At 46.5% G+C, this 18,727-nt stretch overlaps 1 protein-coding gene across 3 annotated transcripts in view; it reads left to right on the top strand.

The window, feature by feature from the left end:
• Positions 1-60: 60 nt before the first annotated feature.
• The window catches only part of Ap5b1 (adaptor related protein complex 5 subunit beta 1), a 79,571-nt gene continuing 60,904 nt past the window's right edge, over positions 61-18,727 (top strand). The window contains exons 1-3 of one of the 3 annotated variants that reach the window (XM_052761217.1): positions 61-2,391; positions 2,517-2,565; positions 7,762-7,952. The gene's annotated coding sequence lies outside the window, so the exon portion shown is untranslated. Of the gene's footprint in view, positions 2,392-2,516; positions 2,566-3,074; positions 3,161-7,761; positions 7,953-18,727 lie in introns of those variants that run through there. The other 2 variants (XM_052761216.1, XM_052761218.1) reach the window with 2 other exon arrangements.

Here is an 18,727-nt window from a genome sequence, read left to right as displayed (position 1 = left end):
GCGGGCAGTCTGGAGGGGGCGAGGGTGGGAGGGAGGGTTGGGTAAGGGGGAATGGGGCACCCGAGTGGGTCGGCGGGGCTAGGGCCGAGGGCAGGCGGCAATGTCTGTGGAGAAAGAGGCTCCGTTCAAGGTTTCACACCCGAGCGCGAAAGTACGGAGTAAGCAGTTTAGGGGGCCGCGGGGACGCAGTAAGGCCCGGGCACGGGGCACTCGGAGCAAGGCCAAGGCCCACGTCCCCAGGCGATCGCCACCCGAGCCACTCTGCAAGAAGGCGCCAGTGCGAGAGAAAGAGAAGGTGTGGGCGCCCTGGAATGGGCTCGTCGTGATTGGAAAGAGAGTGGAACTCTTGGACAGAAACCTGCAAAAGTCTAAACTGTGGGACCCCAAGTTGGAATCTGAGAACTGGAAGCTGGAAGTTGTGGGGAAGAAGATCTCGAAAGAGAGATCGACACAAAGGGTGGACACAAAGCTCCCGAACAATGTAGGAAGGACATCACAGGCTCCAGCAAGTTTGGAGGATGACAGCTCAGAGATTTGGAGACAGCAGGAGGACAGACCCAAAACTGGATCTCTATCTAAGAGTGCAGAGATGACAGAGTCTGAAGAAAGACTGAAGTCTAAGGACAAGCAGAGGACCAGTGGAGGGGACTTGAGGTCCAGAGGGGATCAACTGAGGCAGAGTGAGGAGTTGGAGTCAAGTGGAGAGAACTTGATGTACAAGAGAGAGAAACGGGTGTCCTCGGGAGAGAAGCGGAGGTCTGTTGTAGAGAAAACAGACAGTAGGGAGAAACGGGGTTCCATCAGAGAGGTGTCGGACAGTGGAGAGAAACGGGGTTCCATCAGAAAGAAGGCCTCCGACAGTGGAGAGAAACGGGGTTCCATCAGAGAGGTGTCGGACAGTGGAGAGAAACGGGGTTCCATCAGAAAGAAGGCCTCCGACAGTGCAGAGAAACGGGGTTCCATCAGAAAGAAGGCCTCCTACAGTGGAGAGAAACGGGGTTCCATCAGAGAGGTGTCGGACAGTGGAGAGAAACGGGGTTCCATTAGAAAGAAGCCCTCCGACAGTGGAGAGAAACGGGGGTCCCTCAGAGAGAAGGTGTCAGACAGTGGAGAGAAACGGGGGTCCCTCAGAGAGAAGGTGTCAGACAGTGGAGAGAAACGGGGGTCCCTCAGAGAGAAGGCCTCCGACAGTGGAGAGAAACGGGGGTCCCTCAGAGAGAAGGCCTCCGACAGTGGAGAGAAACGGGGGTCCCTCAGAGAGAAGGCCTCCGACAGTGGAGAGAAACGGGGGTCCCTCAGAGAGAAGGCCTCCGACAGTGGAGAGAAACGGGGGTCCCTCAGAGAGAAGGCCTCCGACAGTGGAGAGAAACGGGGGTCCCTCAGAGAGAAGGCCTCCGACAGTGGAGAGAGGCGGGGGTCCTCCAAAGAGAAGGTGAGGTCAAGTGATGAAAAGAGGTTGAGTAGAGAGAAATTAAGGTCCAGTGGAGAGAAGCTAAGAACTGGTAAAAGTTTGAGATCCACCGAAGATAAAGTGGAGTCAAATATTGAGAAAGTACAATCCAGCGAGATGAAGCTGGAAGAGCAATCACTAACCGGAAGTGTAAGCGTGGAAGAGCATTCACTAACAGGAAGTACAACTGAAGAGGCTCCTGAAAGAGTGATAAATATTACTGGTGATGAAAGTATGATGGAAAATATGAGTCAGGAAATGCAAATTCCTTCTGAAAGTGTAGAAGGGGGAGATGAAGGAGCAGAGAAAGGGGGGGAAATTGACAATGTCGTCTTGGATGAAATGGAAGATACTGCTGATGAATCTGTTCCTATGGAAGAGAAAGACACAACTGGAGACGGCTCCCGGGAATCAGGTGGATAAAGAATTGAATGTAAAGAAGGAGATTGGAGAAGTATTGAAAGTCAAAGAGAAGCTAGAGCAAAGCAAAACTTTGTTGATCCAGAAAGGGTAAATATGAGGGAGGATTCTGGACCTGAAAGGAGCATGGGAATGAGCAGAATTATGGGTGTGGAGGCCAAGCTGATATCAATAGAAAGGAAGGGTGGGAAGGAGGAAAATGGGAACATTTTAAAGGAGAAAAAAAGATTGGGAATGAATGCTAAGTAGAAGGAAACTGCTTCAATTTTGAAGAACTGTTGGAGAAATGAGTCTAGAGTGGGCTGGGTTTGGCAGATGTACATGGTCAGGCATAGGAGATGTAGGAGGATGTAAAAAAGCAGATAAAGGATGGACACAGAGGGCTGTGGAGAAGCAGCAAACAGGTGAGGTGTCTGATGCAGACACCACAACCCGAGGGGCTCCTGCAGTGAAGCAGCGGGAAGAGGAGTGACAATTAAAGTGAAGGAACCGAGAAGCCACTTCCTGCCACGGCAGTTTAGGTTTGTTGATATTTCTATACAGCCCATGCAACCAGTTTTACCGTCTGTTTTGACAGCCCTCTTACAAGAGCCCTATGTATCTGGACCAAACTCATCCTCACTAGTAACTAATTCCTTTTTCACAGGTTCACTTCATCCTCACATCAGATTTGAATGCCCATACTTAATGTAAAGGTATTCTATTTGTTCCTGAATATTTCCATCTTTTGCTTTGCTTTTTCTTTTTTTTCCGGCTTTTCAAGACAGGGTTTCTCTGTGTAGCCTTGGCCATCCTGGAACTCACTCTGTAGACCAGGCTGGCCTCAAACTCACAGAGATCCATCTGCCTCTGCCCGCCTAGTGCTGGGATCAAAGGCGTGTGCCACCACTACCTGGCCCATCTTTCATTTTTAATTATTCATCTGATTACATGGTGTGTGTGTGTTGTTGATGATGATGATGATGATGATGATGATCTAGATATGTTCCCTTGGCTGGCCTGGAACTATATGTACACCAGGATGTCCAGGCTGGCCTCTCAAATACAAAGATCTACCTGTCTTTGCCTCCCAAGTACTAGAATATTTGTTTCTTTTTTGAAACAGGGCTTCCTCTTAGCTCTGGCTGACATCAAAAGCTCAATCCTCCTGAGTGTTGGTAATACAGGCTTGTACTACTTGACTTAAGCCTTTTATATCTTATCCACAATCTACCCTCTTCCTAAGGAGCAGAAAAGCCTTCGAGTATCTATTGTCAAGACTCCATTAGGGCTGGAGAGTTGGCTCAGTGGGTAAGAGCACTTATTGTTCTTACAAAAGACCCAGTTCTATTCCCAGCACCCACATGGCGGCTCACCACCACCTCAGGCACCAAGCACACATATGGTGCACAGACGAAGACACATTCTCCATTATCAAGATAGGTTCTTATGTCCTGATGGTAGAGGTAGTAGAATGAGTAGGATAGGAGAATATTTCACCAAGCCTGGCTTGGTGACGCACACCTTTATTCCCAGAACTCAGGAGGCAGAAGCAGGCAGAGCTCTTGAGTTCTTGGCCAGCATAGTCTACAGAGTGAGTTCTAGGACAGCCAGGACCACGTAATAGAGAGACTCTGTCTCCAAAATCTTTTTTTCACCCCCTTTCTCCTCTGGTTATTTTTTTAAAAGCACAATTTCTGAATATAGATTTCATATTATAAGTGTCATAAGCATATGCTAGCCTCATGTCTTTTGTCGTTATTATTGGTGGTGGTGGTGTGGTGTGGTGTGGTGTGTGTGTGTGTGTGTGTGTGTGTGTGTGTGTGTGTGTGTGTATGTGTGTATGTGTGTTGAGACAGAGTCTTAGGTAGCCCAGGCTGGCTTCAAATTCTGGAACTCAATATGTGGTCAACAATGACCTTGAACTTCTGATCTTCTTCCACCTCCGGAGTGCTGAGATGGCAGGTGTGAGCCCTGCATTCAGTTTGTGTGGTGCTGAGGATGGAACCTGGGGCTTCGGTCATGTTCGGCAAGCACTCTGCCAACCCTGGTACATCTCCAGCATTCGTTTATGATTGACAAGGTCTCAGTCTGTAGCCCAAATTTGCCTACAAGTCACAGTGCAACCCAGGCTGGCCTCAAACACACTCCTGTCTCAGCTAGGATTACAAATGTGAGCCTCCACACTCGGCTGCCTTATGCTTTTTCCTTAAGTTTCTTCTTTGTTGTCTGGATTTCAATTTTCAAATCTTGAACTGTTTCCTTCATCTGTTTAATTACTTTTTCTTGGCTTTCTTTGATTTCTTCCAATTTTTTGTTTGTTTTTTTCTTCCATTTCTTTAAGGGAAATTTTTATTTCCTCTTTAAGAGAGTTTTTCATTTCCTCTTTAAATCTATCATCTTCTTAGTCATTTTTAGGATTGATTTCTTCTGCCTTGGTATGTTCAGGTCCTGCAGGTGTAGAATCACTAGGTTCTGATGTTGTCATATAGGTCTTTATGTTGTTGCCTGTATTTTTGCACTGGTGTCCACTCATCTCTTCCTCCGCTAGGTGCAGGCCGTGTCTGTGTCTGAAGGTGCCTCTCTTGTTCTAATTGGTAGTCTTGGTCCACTAGGAGTTCTTGGTCGAATCAGTGCTGTTGGGCTCTGTTTCTCTGGAAGCAGCTTAGTCCAATCAGTGTTAGTGGGTTCTGTCTCAGGGAACAATTGTTCCCAATTGGTGCAGGGTGGGCTTTTGGCTCCAGTGGTTGTTGGGTTCGAAGGGGCTGGTTTTTTTTGGTGAGGGAGCAGGGAAAGGTAGCTGCCTGGTCCCTGGGGCTCTGATGGCTGGGGCCTAGGGGCTAGAGACCTGGTCTGCCGGTCCAGAGATGGGGCCTTACCTGTTTCCAGTAAGTAGGGTGGGCTTATGATTCTGGTGATCTGGTTCGGTGGCTGGACAGCTCCTTCTCTTACGTTCTCGGGTCTCTCGCCCACTCCTCAGCTGATCTTGTTTCCTCAGAGTGCAGGCTGCATGCTTCTGAAACCTCTCCCGAATGGGTCTCAGCAGAACAGGTTGATCAGTAGGGTAATCTCACCAACACCTCCAAGTTGTTGGGCTTTGCAGGATCGGTAGCTGGGCCCTGGGTTGGCCCCAGGCACAATGTTTGGTCCCACGGAGATGGCTCCATCCCTGAGTGCTAGGATTAAAGGCATCCCTGCTCCAAGCTCTTAATCTCCATGTTCTCACCAACTCCTCAGCTGTCTTTCGCCTCTCTATGAAATCCTCAACCGAAAGGGAGCTCTCCTTAAGTTTCTTGTGTATTCTTGCCTAGGTTTCCCCACAAGAGTCCAAAAGATTTTTGAGCCCTTTGCTATATTTTTTGTGCACACAGTTAGCCCTAAGATAATTTCTCCATCCCTCCTCTCCTTATGTTGGTCAGTTGCATCATCTGATAGCTTCCAGAGAAAGTGAGCTATTGTGCCAGTCCACCCACCACCACTCCAGAATCTTACTGTGTTGCTCAGCCTGTCTCACACTCCCGGTCTTCCTGCTTTAGCCCCGAGTGTTAGACTTACAAACCCCAGCATGCCTGTAGTAGTTGTTAATCATCTGTCTGAGCCCGGCGGTGGCGCACGCCTTTAATCCCAGCACTGGAGGCAGAGCCAGGCGGATCTCTGTGAGTTCCAGGCCAGCCTGGTCTACAGAGCAAGATCCAGGAAAGGCACAAAGCTTCGGAGAAACCCTGTCTTGAAAAACAAACAAACAAAAAATCATCTGTCTGTCTCCTCTAGCATGTAAGCTCCATGGGAACAGAAATGTGTGTCTGTGTGGGGGCAGCCCTCGTCCTAGCACATAGTAGACGGTAAGCATGTATTCATGGAATCAACGTATTGCAGTCATTGACTTTACCATTTACCATCAAGGGATAAATCATTGCAATAATTCCTCTGCCGGTTAGACTGTCTCACGGCTCTGTGGAGCCGCAGGTGTCTCTTCCGTACTTGAACCTGAGCTTTGTCTGAGCACAGGACATGCACTCAGCAGCTTGAAGATGTGCTTTGTTTTCCTCCAGCATGGCGACTGGGACACCAGATCTGTTTTTAGGCTGGAGCCAGTTGCACAGCAAGCCATTCTGTGGCTGTGGCCTGTTTTCTGCTCTCTGTCCCTGATAGTTCTGCCTTTCCCTTGGTCCGAAGCTGATTGGTTGCTCCTTCCTCCATTTTCTGAGAACTCTGATCCCGTAGTTAGACAATAAAGTAGAGATAGTGGAAATGGGTAGGAGTTGTAAAGATAAGCTTCTGATGGCTCAAGCCTACTAACAGGGTCTTTTTTATGTACTCATTTAAACATTTTTTTTTTTAAGATTTATTTATTATGTATACAGTGTTCTGTCTGTATGTCTGCCTGCCTGCAGGCCAGAAGAGGGCACCTGATCTCATTATGTATGGCTGTGAACCACCATATGGTTGCTGGGAATTGAACCCTGGTCCTCTGGAAGAGCAATCAGTGCTCTTAACCACTGAGCCATCTCTCAAGCCCCTCATTTAAAATTTTTTTTTTTTTTTTTTTAAAGATTTATTTATTTATTAGGTATACAGCATGTGTGCCTGCAGGCCAGAAGAGGGCACCAGATCTCATTACAGATGGTTGTGAGCCACCATGTGGTTGCTGGGAATTGAACTCAGGACCTCTGGAAGAGCAGTCAGTGCTCTTAACCTCTGAGCCATCTCTCCAGCCCCTCATTTAAAAATTTTAAAAGAGATTTATTTTTACATGTGTGAGTGTTTTGCTTGTGTGTATGTATGTGCAGCACATGGGTGCTGTGCTCATAGCAGCCAGGGAAAGAGTGTTGGATCCTTTGCAACTGGAGTTACAGATGGTTGTATGAGCCAGGTTCTCTGCAAGAGCAACAAGTGCTCTTAACCACTGAGTCATTGCTCCAGCACTCTTTTTTTTTTTTTTTTTTTTTTTAAGGCAGGGTCTCGCTATATGCCCTAGGCTGGTCTTGAACTTGTTATGTAGCCCCAAGTGACCTCAAGCCCCCCCTTTTTTTAAAAGGTTTTTTGAAACAGAGTTTCTCTGTGTAATGTTGGAGTCTGTCCTGGAACTCATTCTGTAGACCAGGCTAGCCTAACTCATAGAGATCCGCCTGCCTCTGCCTCTTGAGTGCTGGGGTTAAAGTCAGGTGCCACCACCGCCCAGCTGACCTCAGCCTCTTGATCCTGTCTCAGTCTCCTAAATGTGGGGATTACAAATGTGCATGGCCATGGCTGCCTTTCTTTGGTCATAAGATCTTGTTGCAAGTGAATGATACTGATAACATTTTCTGGCTTCTTGTTATAAGCAGTTAAGATGAATAGGTGCTTGCCAAGCACTATGCATGTTCTCATCCTTTAACCCTTTGCTCAGTTCTTTGCAATGGGAACTGTTCCTCTACCAAGTCTACCAACTCAAAACTGCCAAAGCCAGGCTGTAACTCAGACAACCTGACTTCAGAGCCACCCTACTCGGCTGTACATTGGTCTCCATTGTTTCTGGACTAGCTGACCTAGTTTCCTAGTCCACCAAAGCAAACTCTGGCCTGGGGTAAGGTGGAGAAGCTGATACACAGCCCTTCCATCACTCAAGGAAGCTTGAGAAAAAGCACTTCAAGTGGCATGTGTGTAAGGACATAAATTCAGGGGCTGCAGATACGGTTCAACCTTGTAAGAGCACTGATTGCTCTTCCAGGGGACTGGGGTTCAAGTTCAGCACCCACATGGTGGCTCACAACCATCTGAAATTCCAATTCTGATGCCTTCTTCTGACATCCTCGGGTACTGCACAAACGTGGTGTACAGATACACATGCAGATAAAACACTCATATGTGTAAAAAAAAAATCTTAAAAAAAAACCATAAATGCAAAAAGTAATGTTTATTTTCTTCCCTAGACCTATGTCTACCTGAGACCATCATTTGAAGATTCCTCTGGTGACTCTGTGAGCTGAGGTATTGTCATCCTTTAAAAGACACTTTCTTGGGCACAAGATCAAGACAGCATTTGCCCCTTGTATGGGAAATGAACTACACGTCAGGATATACAGATTCTGACCAAATTATCAGCTTTCTGTTCTTTGGCTGGGTAAGTTCTTAACCTGAGATATCAGATGCATTCCCACCAAGACCACAGACACCAGTGAGGATAGATCAAGTTACTATGACAAATGCCAACTGCCTTGTAAGTGCAGATGTGTCAAACTATCTAGATAGCTAGAAGGTTTATTTGTTTGTTTATTTGTTGAGACAAGTTCTTACTCTGTAGCTCAGGCTGGCCTAGAACTGCTGTGTAGACTAGCCTGGCCTTGAACTCACAGAACTCCACCTGCTTCTGCCTTCAACATGCTAGAATTAAAGGTGTGAATTGCTATATCAGCCCCCATTTTAATTTGAAAGTTCTTGCTATGTTCTCTAGGTTGGCACTGAACTCATGATTCCCTCAGATTCCCAATAGCTGAGGTAACAGGCCCACAAAAATCTCACCTGTCTGTCTGGGTTTTATGTGTTTACTAACCTTTTCTGCTATAGTTAACCAAAATGCACACATTTCTGGGAGTAAGGGCTTCTGAGTGGATTTTATGTATTTCTGTTGCCCTCCCTTTTTTTTTTTGTCTTTGTATATTTCCAGTAGTCCGTGTTCCTTTTCTTTTTTTGTTTGTTTGTTTTCAAGATAAGATCTCATTATATAGCTCTGGCCATCCTGGAGCTCACTCTGTAAACGAGGCTGGCCTTGAACTCAGAGAAATCCACTTGTCCTCTGCCACTTGAGTGCTGGGATTAAAGGCATGCATCACTATGCCCACCTAGATCTGTTTTTCTTATAACAGGATTTTGAAAGTAATACCATTATTATTGTTATTTGGCCTTTGTTTCAATGGCCTAATTCATTCAGCAAGCACTGAACACTCATTATATCCTGGCTGGAAATGATAGGGAAAACAAGAGCAGGTCCTTGTTCTTTGTGTCTTTTCTCACACTGGGACAGATATATCAGCAAGTGTATTCCAAGGAGTGATGAGATGGGTTTAAAGAGGCTGGGCAGGCGCAACTGCAGAAGCAAAGTTAGTAATGCATCAGGAAATGCTCTGTAGTAGAGATTGGGGCTGGATTTACAAAGGTAAGAAGGGCCAGGTGCAGTGGTGCACTCCTTTAATCCCAGCACTCAGGAGGCAGAGGCAGGTGGATCTTTGTGAGTTCAAGATCAACCTGGTCTACTTGGAGAATTCTAAGCCATCCAGGGCTATATAATCAGACTGAAAAAAAAGTAATAAAGAAAGAAATGAAGAGTCAGAAGGAACAGGGACCATACAAGTGAACATGGAGGACAAATTTTAACAGAAAGACTGTCCCCTGAGGGCCGTGATGGGAACCTGAATGGCTAAGGTAGGAAGAATTAAGCAGGAAGTCCAGGCTAATCAGATGTGAGCATGGGAAGAGCCCTGAGGAAAGGATTGAGACTTTGTTCTGTAGGTTATAGGGAGAGTGACAACATCAGCTCTGTATTTCACGTATGTAAATGACTAAGCCAAGAGATGGAGTCACCTAGGCCTAGGTGAGGGGACACCTAAGCAAGAGATGTGATATCAGATCATTGTAATAGTTGAGGGGGGAGGGAGAAGGCTATGGACCAAAGCCAAGAGTGGGAATAAAGAGAAGAGAGGTTTTGGGCAGGGTTAGAAATCCTTTTCAAAGCTGGGTGGTGGTGGCGGCGGCGGCGGCGGCGGCGGCGGCGGCGGCGGCGGCGGCGGCGGCGGCACACCTTTAATCCCAGTACTCAGGGGGCAGAGGCGGGTAGGTCTCTGAGTTCTAGGCCAGCCTGGTCTACAGAGGGAGCTCCAGGACAAACCAGGGCTACACAGAGAAACCCTGTCTCTAAAAAACATCCTGTTCAAGCAAGACTTGCTCATTCATTGTGACTAAGTGGTGAGAAAGGATGCACCCGATTCACAGACAGTGCTGGCTGGGTGTACTTCGGGGGCTTCCTCTGCAATGGGTTCTTCATCTTTGTCACTTAATCCCCAAATAGCCTTCTGGGAGGGATTGTGAGAGCCAGGAGTAGCTCAGCAGGAATGCAGCCACAGTAAGTTTTTAAAATGTACTTATTTTTTAGTGTATGTGTGAGGTGTGGTGTGTACCATGGCACATTGTATGGCCTGGCAGGAAACAGTAGAGTCTTGCTTTACACCTTGTTGAAGCAGGAATCTTTGTTGTTTCTGCTTCTCATCTCTCTTCAGGAGTGCTGGGAGTACAGATGCATGCTGCGATTTCCAGCTTTATTTTGTTGTTTTTAATATGGGCTCTGGGATTCGAACTCAGTTTGTCAGGCTTGCACAGCAGATGCTTTTATCCACAGAGCCATCTCACTAGCCAGGAATTGTCTTATTATATGAGTTTTATGGGTCATAAAAATTGAAGATAGCTGAGCTGTATTTGCTCATTGCCTTTAATCCCAACACTCGGAAGGCAGAAGCAGGCAGATCTCTGTGAGTTTGAGGCCAGCCTGGTCTATAGAGTGAGTTCCAGGACAGGCTCCAAAGCTATACAGAGAAACTCTGCCTTGAACTGCCCCCCCCCCCAAAAAAAATTGAAGATAGAGTGCTCAACCTAAGTGACATTGCTAGTTTGTGCTGACTGTAAGTGTTGGAGATTGGCTTTGAACCCAGGGGGATCAGCATTCATTCTCACTATGTTGTAGCTTCACCAGCTGACAGATTACCACTGTCAAGTAATTGGAAGTCAGGTCATGTCCCTGGGAAGCAGTTGATAAAAACTGTGTGGTGGAGCATCGCCTGTAATCCCAGCACTTAGGAACCTGAAGGGAGGATGAGCAGGAGTTTAAAGTCATCCTTGGATAGGTAATGAATGGAGTCTAGCCTGGCCTATATGAGACCTTGTCTCAAACAAACAAACAATGACAAATCAGGAAACAGAGGAAAAGGAAGAGAACACATCTGTAACACTTAATTTGGTAGATTTAGGCCTATAACTGCTTACTGCTCCCAAAGCACACAGTCAAGCCCCTGTGCACTATTTCAAGGCACAGGCATGTTATATTGGGCTCATTTTTGGAACTAATGAACTTTAAAAAATTTTGAGATTCACAGTAAAATCTAGGTTTCTATATTTTCCTGAAAAACTGAGACCAAGATGGGCAGCAGTGGCGCACGCCCTTAATCCCAGCACTCGGGAGGCAGAGTCAGAGCGGATCTCTGTGAGTTCGAGGCCAGCCTGGTTTATAGAGTGAGATACAGAATAGCTAGGACTACACAGGGAAACCCTGTCTCCAAAAAAACAACACCAACAACAAAAAACAGAAAGAAAGAAAAGAAAAGAAAAATTGAGACTGTCTGGCCACATTAGACCCACACAGCAAACATAGACACCCGTCTGATTCCTTTACCTAGGGCCTGTGTGCCTTCATCAGCCAGAGTGCTCCCAGCCTGCCTGGGGGTCCCCGCCCACCTCTGCAGGGCCTGTTTGCACCTCTTGTTCCTCTGTGAGGGGAACCACTCAGCTTGCATTAGATGCTAGTCTGTGTTTTAATCCATGTAGGGCCCAGGCCTCCTTGCTGCCTAAATATCCCTTTGAGTTTGAGGGGATGTGAGATACAATAGGTGTTTTGTTTGTCTTTTTTCTTCATGCTGTGAGAATTAAAAAACAAAAACAAAAATAAAACCCGAACACTTCAGTACTTACCATGCTTGAGCCCATGGGGAGGAGGGTTATATACAATTGCTGCAGGACAAAGGTCATAGTTCCTGAGATCAGCACTGATCAAATGCAACATAGGCCAGACATGGTGGTGCACAATTTTAGTCCCTGCCCTCAGGAGACAGAGGCAGGTAGATTTCTATGGGTTTGAAGTCAGCCTGGCCTACATAGCCAGTTTCAGGTCAGCTAGGGCTACACAGTGAGACCCTGTCTGGAAAAACAAAAAAAAATCTTTTAATTGCAATATAGCTGTAGAGACCCACAGAGGTTTCCTAATGAGAACATACTCAGGGTCCAAGAATCTGAGCTTGCTTTACCCAGCAAGGCTGCATAAGGGGATTATTGAACCACAGGTGTGGTTACCAGGTATGTGGAAGGGTCTGCACTTGGCTGTGCAGTATGCTTTGATCTAGCAAGGAGGTCTTTTCCCCACCCCTTGGCATTGTTTATAAAAAGACCTTTTTTTTTTTTTTTTTTGGTTTTTTCGAGACAGGGTTTCTCTGTGTAGCTTTGCGCCTTTCCTGGAACTCACTTAGTAGTCCAGGCTGGCCTCGAACTCACAGAGATCCGCCTGGCTCTGCCTCCCGAGTGCTGGGATTAAAGGCGTGCGCCACCACCCGCCCGGCCTTAAAAAGACCTTTTGAAGAGCCAGAAGGGGCCGGTGGATTTTGATCCAGGTCCTCCCGAAGCTATCCTGTGTTTCTGTCTTTCTCCTCTCTCGCTGTCTTTCTATCTAAAAGTTTTTATTCCTCTCTCCTCCTCATAGGAACCTTTTAAAAAGGTGGGAGGTGGCCTCCCACATATAGCAACAGGCATAGTGGTCCATATCTGTAATCCCCTCAGACTTTAGGAGTCTGAGGCAGGAGAATCACTCTGAGTTCGAGAACAGCCTGGTCTATCTAGGGAGACCCTGTCTTAAAATACCAAAAAAATTAAAGAAACAAAGCCTTCACTATATCTAGGCGGTAGAAAATGGCAAAAGTAAGGACTTGATATGCAAGTTTTGGTGGGTTTTTGTTGTTCTGTGAAGAATCATGTGCTTAGATTTTGAGCTGTAAATTTTAGCTGCTCATATAAGGAAGTCTTCAGGGAAAACATGTTGATATATGCATACGATTGTATGTGTGCCACATTCAGAGAGCCAAACATTTTCTCTAGAGATTCAATTTCAGACATTTTTAGAAAGTTTTAAATTTACTCAAGGTTGACAACATGTTCCTGCACCACTGAGAGAGAGTGGAAGAGCAAGGTTGGCAATGAAGAGTGAGGTTGGCAAATTAGATACTTTATTATCAAGTTATCTTTTAATTTTTCAATCCATTTTAATCGGTTCAAGTTCTTTTTTTTTTGGTTTTTCAAGACAGGGCTTCTCTGTGTAGTTTTGGTGCCTGCCTGGATCTCACTCTGTAGCCCAGGCTGGCCTTGAACTCACAGAGATCCACCTGGCTCTGCCTCCTGAGTGCTGGGACTAAAGGCATGCGCCACCACCACCCGGCTCAAGTTCTTTTTTAAATTTACTTTTATTGGGCCTGGAGAGATGGCCTAGCAGTTAAAAGCACTGGCTGCTCTTCCAGAGGACCCGGGTTCAATTGCCAGCACCCACATGGCAGCTCACAACTGTCTGTAATTCCAGTTCCAGGGGATCTGACACCCTCACACCAATGCACATAAAATAAAGTTTAAAAAAAATATCCTTTAGCCGGGCGGTGGTGGCGCACGCCTTTAATCCCAGCACTCGGGAGGCAGAGCCAGGCGGATCTCTGTGAGTTCGAGGCCAGCCTGGACTACCAAGTGAGTTCCAGGAAAGGCGCAAAGCTACACAGAGAAACCATGTCTCGAAAAACCAAAAAAAAAAAAAAAATATCCTTTAAAAAAATTTACTTTTATTTTACTTTATGTGTATGAGTGTTTTGCCTGCATATGTGTCTGTGCACCATGAGCATGTCTGGTACCCTCAGAGGTCAGAAGAGGGCATTAGATTCCTTGGAACTGGAGTTACAGATGTTTGTGAGCCACAGTATGGGAGCTGGGTACACGACCTGGGTCCTCTGCGAGGGCAACAGGTGCTCTTAACCATTTCTCCAGCCGCTCATTTAACAAGTATTTTATTTATTCATTTTACTTTTTCTGACCTCTTATTTCTCTTTTCTTTTCCTTTATCTTTTTAAAAATGCTTCGAACATACATTACACCAACTGCAGATTCCCCTCCCTCCACTCCTTCCAGTCCCCCACCCTCCCCCAGATCCACTGCTCCCCGTTTCCTTTCAGAAAAAGAGCAGGCCTCCCAGGAATATCAACAAGTTATGGCATGGCAAAACAAGTTACAATGAGACTAGGCACAAACGCTCCTATCAAGGCTGGTCAGAGGCAACCCAGTAGGAGGAAAAGGGTCCCAAGTGCCGGCAAGAGTTAGAGAAGACGCCCCAACCCCCACTGTTAGGAGTCCCACAAGAACACCAAGTTAACAACCACAACATACATGCACAGGACCTAGCTCAGACCCATCTAGGGCCCATCATTGTCACTGTCTCTGTGAGTCCCTATGAGCCCTGCTTAGTTGATTCTGTGGGTTGTGTTCTCATGGTGTTTTCGACTCCTCTGGGCTCCTATAATCCTTCCTCGCCCTCTTCTGTGGGGTTCCCCCTGGCTCCCATTAGTGTTTTGGTCTCTGCGTCTGCTCCCATCAATTGCTGGGTGATGCCTCTCATTTTGAACTGTGTGTGGAGGTATACGCCTTTAATCTCAGTATTTGGGAGGCAGAGACAGGCAAATTTTTGTGAGTTTGAGGCCAAGCCTGGTCTGCAAATGAAGCAGCTCTAGGCCAGCCAAAGCTATATAAAGATGCCATGCCATAGACAAACAAACAAACAAACAGAACCAAAGCTATATAAAGATGCCATGCCACAAACAAACAAACAGAACCAAGCAGTTAGACTGGAGGATGGGAAGGAGGAGGTCTCCTGATGAGACATGGAGCAGAAGAGGAACGTAGTGGGGCAGCCAAGGGCCTGTTCGGGGCAGTTGCTTCCAGGCAGAGGAACAAGGGCAGAGCATTGGTGGGGCGCGTGTCCAGGCCCACGGAGACTAAGGAGTCACGGCGTTATCTGTTGTTCCCACTTCCCTGTGTGCACATGTGGTGTGCTGAGGGAATCTCTTCAGTGACCCCACTTGTGGAGACCGCCAGGCTACACGAGAGCTGAGCTCTTTGTGTCGACTTCATCGAGGATTTGTAATGCTTTGACGATCAAGGATCATAATTATTATATTACAGTCCTGTCCTTCGTTTTTTTATGATTGAGGTGGAATTCACATAACATATAATTAGCCATTTTTAAAGTTACAGTCCAGTGGCATTTAGTGCATTCACTATATTGTGAAACCAGCACCTCTCAGGTTTAAAATGTGTTTCAAAACTCTAGTTCAGAATGAAAGCTCTGCTCTTCTGTTTTATTTTTTGTTTATTTTGCAGTTTTAGGATTGAACCCAAGGCAATGGCAGGTGCTCAACCATGCAGTACCTCCCCAGCCCCATGTTTTTCTTTTTTAAAAAATATTTTTAAATGTATTATTAGTGTGTATGTGTACACATGTGGAAATGGGGGCATATGTGTGCCACAGCCTGTGTTTGTCATGGCGCACGTGTGGATGTTCAGAGGACAACGCAGGTTCTCCCGCCTACTATGGATTCCAGGGATCCAGAGATGGAATTCAGGTTCTCAGGCTTGCACAGCTAGAGCTTTTAACTGATGAGCCATCACTTCAGCTCCCTCATGGTGTTCAATAGAAATTTATGCTGCCACTCTTTTATTTTAGACAGGATCTCACCATGTAACTCTGGCTGGCCTAGAACTCACTATGTAGACCAAGCTAGCCTGAAACTAACAGACATCTACCTGCTTCAGCCTCCCAAGTACAGGGGTTAAAGGCGTGTGCCACCAGCCAACACTCTTGAAATAGGATCCCCTCCTCCCAATCTATCTTTGTTCTTTCCATTTCCAGCTGTTGTGCCAGTCCCATGGTTCATCTGTGCTGATTCAACAGACACTTATCCAGCACCTACACCTGGGTACTATGGTAGGTAGTTCCTAAGGACACAAGAACAACAATGTCGAATAGGAGAACACAAAGCTTGTAGGGTTTTAGACACTGAGCATATAATTGACAGCAAGTTAAATTATGGACTATGCCTGTAGGAAAAAGATGCTTTGGGGCCGAGGTATGCAGCTCAGGTGATAGAGTGCTGGCCTGCATGCATGAAGCCCTGGGTTTGATCCCCGGCCCTTGTAAACTAGCTGGGGTAGGTATGCCTGTAATCTCAGCAATTTAGGAGGTGGGGGCAGGAGTATGAGAGGGTTAAGGTCATATTTGGCCATGTAGCAAGTTCAAGGTCAGCCTGAGATACATGAAACCCTGGGAAAGGAGGAAGGAAAGGAACAAGGAAGGAAGGAGAGAGAAAGAAAGAAGGAAATTGTGTCAAATACTTGTGAAAGCCAGTGAAATGGCCCAGGAGATAAAGGTTTTGTTGTGGGGTGCTCACCGGAGCAGACTGCTCAAACATGGGTGGAAGCCAATAGAAAGTCTTTATTAGCTAGCCAGCGACTACACTGGGTGTTAGGGATCCCGGGGTAGCCCCCAAGCCATTCTTAGGGGTGAATTTTTAAGCACAAAAACCATGTCCTGGGTTGGCATACTCCAGTTAACAACAATGGTTAACCAGAAGCAGAACTACAGAAGCTAAAAAGCAAGATTAGTACATTGAGAGACATCCCCAGAACTATAGACTTTGATGGATTGGGTTTTTGTTTAAGTTTTGGCAGGTGGTGCTGTCTATGTGCTGAGTTTTACAGCTTGAAAGGTATTTCCACCATAGAGTCAGTTGTGCTAAGGGTCTTGTGGCCTACAAAGATCTGGGGCCCTGTTATATAGTTTTATTTCCAAGACCCACATGGTAGGAGAGAATTGATTTCTATAAACCACAGCTCCAGATAGCAATGAGCCCCACCATGTACCTTTCCTCCAAATAGGAATAGATGAATAATGTAATGGCATTTATTTTATTCTTTAGATTTATTTTATTTTATGTGTTTGAGTATTTTGCCTGCATTTATGTCTGTGCACTACAATGTTTGCCTAGTGCCTGTGGAGGCCAGAAGAGGGCATCTGATGTATTGGCACTGTAGTTACAGATTGTTGTGAGCCACCTTGTGGGTTCTGGGAACCAAACATGGATTCGCTGCAGAGCAACAAGTGTGCCTAATTGATGGTCCGTCTGTCCGGCCCCTGTCAAAACAATTTTTTTTTTTCGAGACAAGGTTTCTCTGTGTAGCCCTTGTTGTCCTGGAACTCACTCTGTAGACCAGGCTGGCCTCAAACTCACTGAGATCCGCCTGCCTCTGCCTCTTAAGTGCTAGAATTAAAGACATGCACCACCACTACCCGGCAACAATTTTTTTTAAGAGAAGAAATACTTGTGATCTGGGCATGGTGGTGCGGGCCTGTAATCCCAGCTATGGAGGAGACTGATGCAGGATAAATTTCAGATCTGCTTGTCTCGAAGAGAAAAAGAAAGTTGGGGATCTGGCTCAGCCACAGAGTGCTCACCTTTGCTAAGTCTTGGGCTCAATCCCCAGTACGGAAAGGGTGGGGGTCGGATTGTGAACAAGGGAGCTGCAATTCTTCTACAACAGTGACTGTTTCTTTTTCAGGGACACTGGGGAGAAAGATCTTCCAAGGAAACGAATGGGGTCACGTGAGGGTGGAAGTAGGAAGGGGCGGGTAAAACAGCATTTTCATTTGCTGCTGGAGAACAGCCCCTGACATAAACGGGGCCAGCAGTGTGGTCACTATTACCATTTTATGGATGTGGAAGCGATCCCTCCTCTCCGCGCTCCCCCATCCCCTGTCAGATTTTGCCTAACGCCACCTGGCGGGGCCTATAGTGTAAGGCCTGGTGAAGGTGGAAAGCGTGTTGTCCAACAGAAGGCAGGCTGAGAAGGCGGACTACATACAGGCGAGCCCGGTGAGCCCAGCATCTCGCCAGCCGCGGGTGTGATCGCAGTCGTCCAGCAGAGAGCGCTGCGGAACCGTCTTGGCTCCGCGGGTTGCCGTGCTGTGGTCCCTACCCCCACCACACCTACTGGAACTCTAGTACTCCTGAACCCAGCAAGCTCTCGGCGCCCCAGGGCTTTTTCTTGCTCACTAGTGCCCTCTTATGTTTTTCCTAGCTGCTTGTTTCTTAATCAAACTATGGAATAACAAACCACAGCAAGTTACCTTCGAGCAGTGAGCCAGTGACCACACACACATGGACCTGCCTCATCCCAATGCCCAGTCCCCACACAAGGAGCCGCACCAACTGCCAGCTGGTTGTTGCCCACTGTGCCATGGCTGCACGTCCCTCATGTAGGCACAATCTTGGGTTTCTTCAGGCAGGATGACCTGGCAGCAGCTGCACCCCACCCACAGCTGGTTTCGCTTTCCTAATGTTCAAAGTGCCTCTAACTGAAGGAGGGTGGTGGAACAGGTTTAGCATTTTCCTTATTATTATTATTATTATTATTATTTTTACATATGCTCATTTGTTTAAGATTTCTTCTTTCTGGTGAGTTCCTCCCCTTTCTCTCAAAAGATGCCCAGAACTGCTCTCTTTGGCATTTGTCCAAAGTCCAGGTTCTAACAGCTTTCAGCTAGTTTAATTTTAACCATAAAGCCGTTCTTTTGGAATAATTACTTTTTAATCCGGAAAGAGCCAGTTGGATACAAGACCATAAAAACCTCCTGCTCAGAGTTAACAGATGCAGAGTTATGTTCATTGACTGCTAATATGTTTCTTAAGGGAGGGAGCTGGCTGGGGGCGGAGGGGGGGTTTAAAGTGGAAATTGTGATAAATTGATCTGGTTGAACTGTTTCAATATCTGCTTTAATTAGTTTAATGAACTTGGTGTCTAAGGAGAACAGGCTGGAGAGAATGAGGAGAAAATGTGAAGGCCCTTTGTGCTGTTCTGAGCAGCAGGTGGCAAAGAATGACTTCTTCCCAGAGCTGTCCTGTGCACAACCTGGTGCCCCTCTGTTTTCTGGGACAGTCTTTATTTCTCAGACAGAAGACACAACGACCATTGTCAGATCACCCCTCAGTTGTCAATTCTAAA

Source organism: Peromyscus californicus, unplaced genomic scaffold, assembly GCF_007827085.1.
Source record: "Peromyscus californicus insignis strain IS unplaced genomic scaffold, ASM782708v3 Scaffold_4__1_contigs__length_199733344, whole genome shotgun sequence".
NCBI lineage: Eukaryota > Metazoa > Chordata > Mammalia > Rodentia > Cricetidae > Peromyscus > Peromyscus californicus.
The sequence above is the reverse complement of the archived record's forward strand: the minus strand, read 5'-3'. Positions and strand labels throughout refer to the sequence as shown.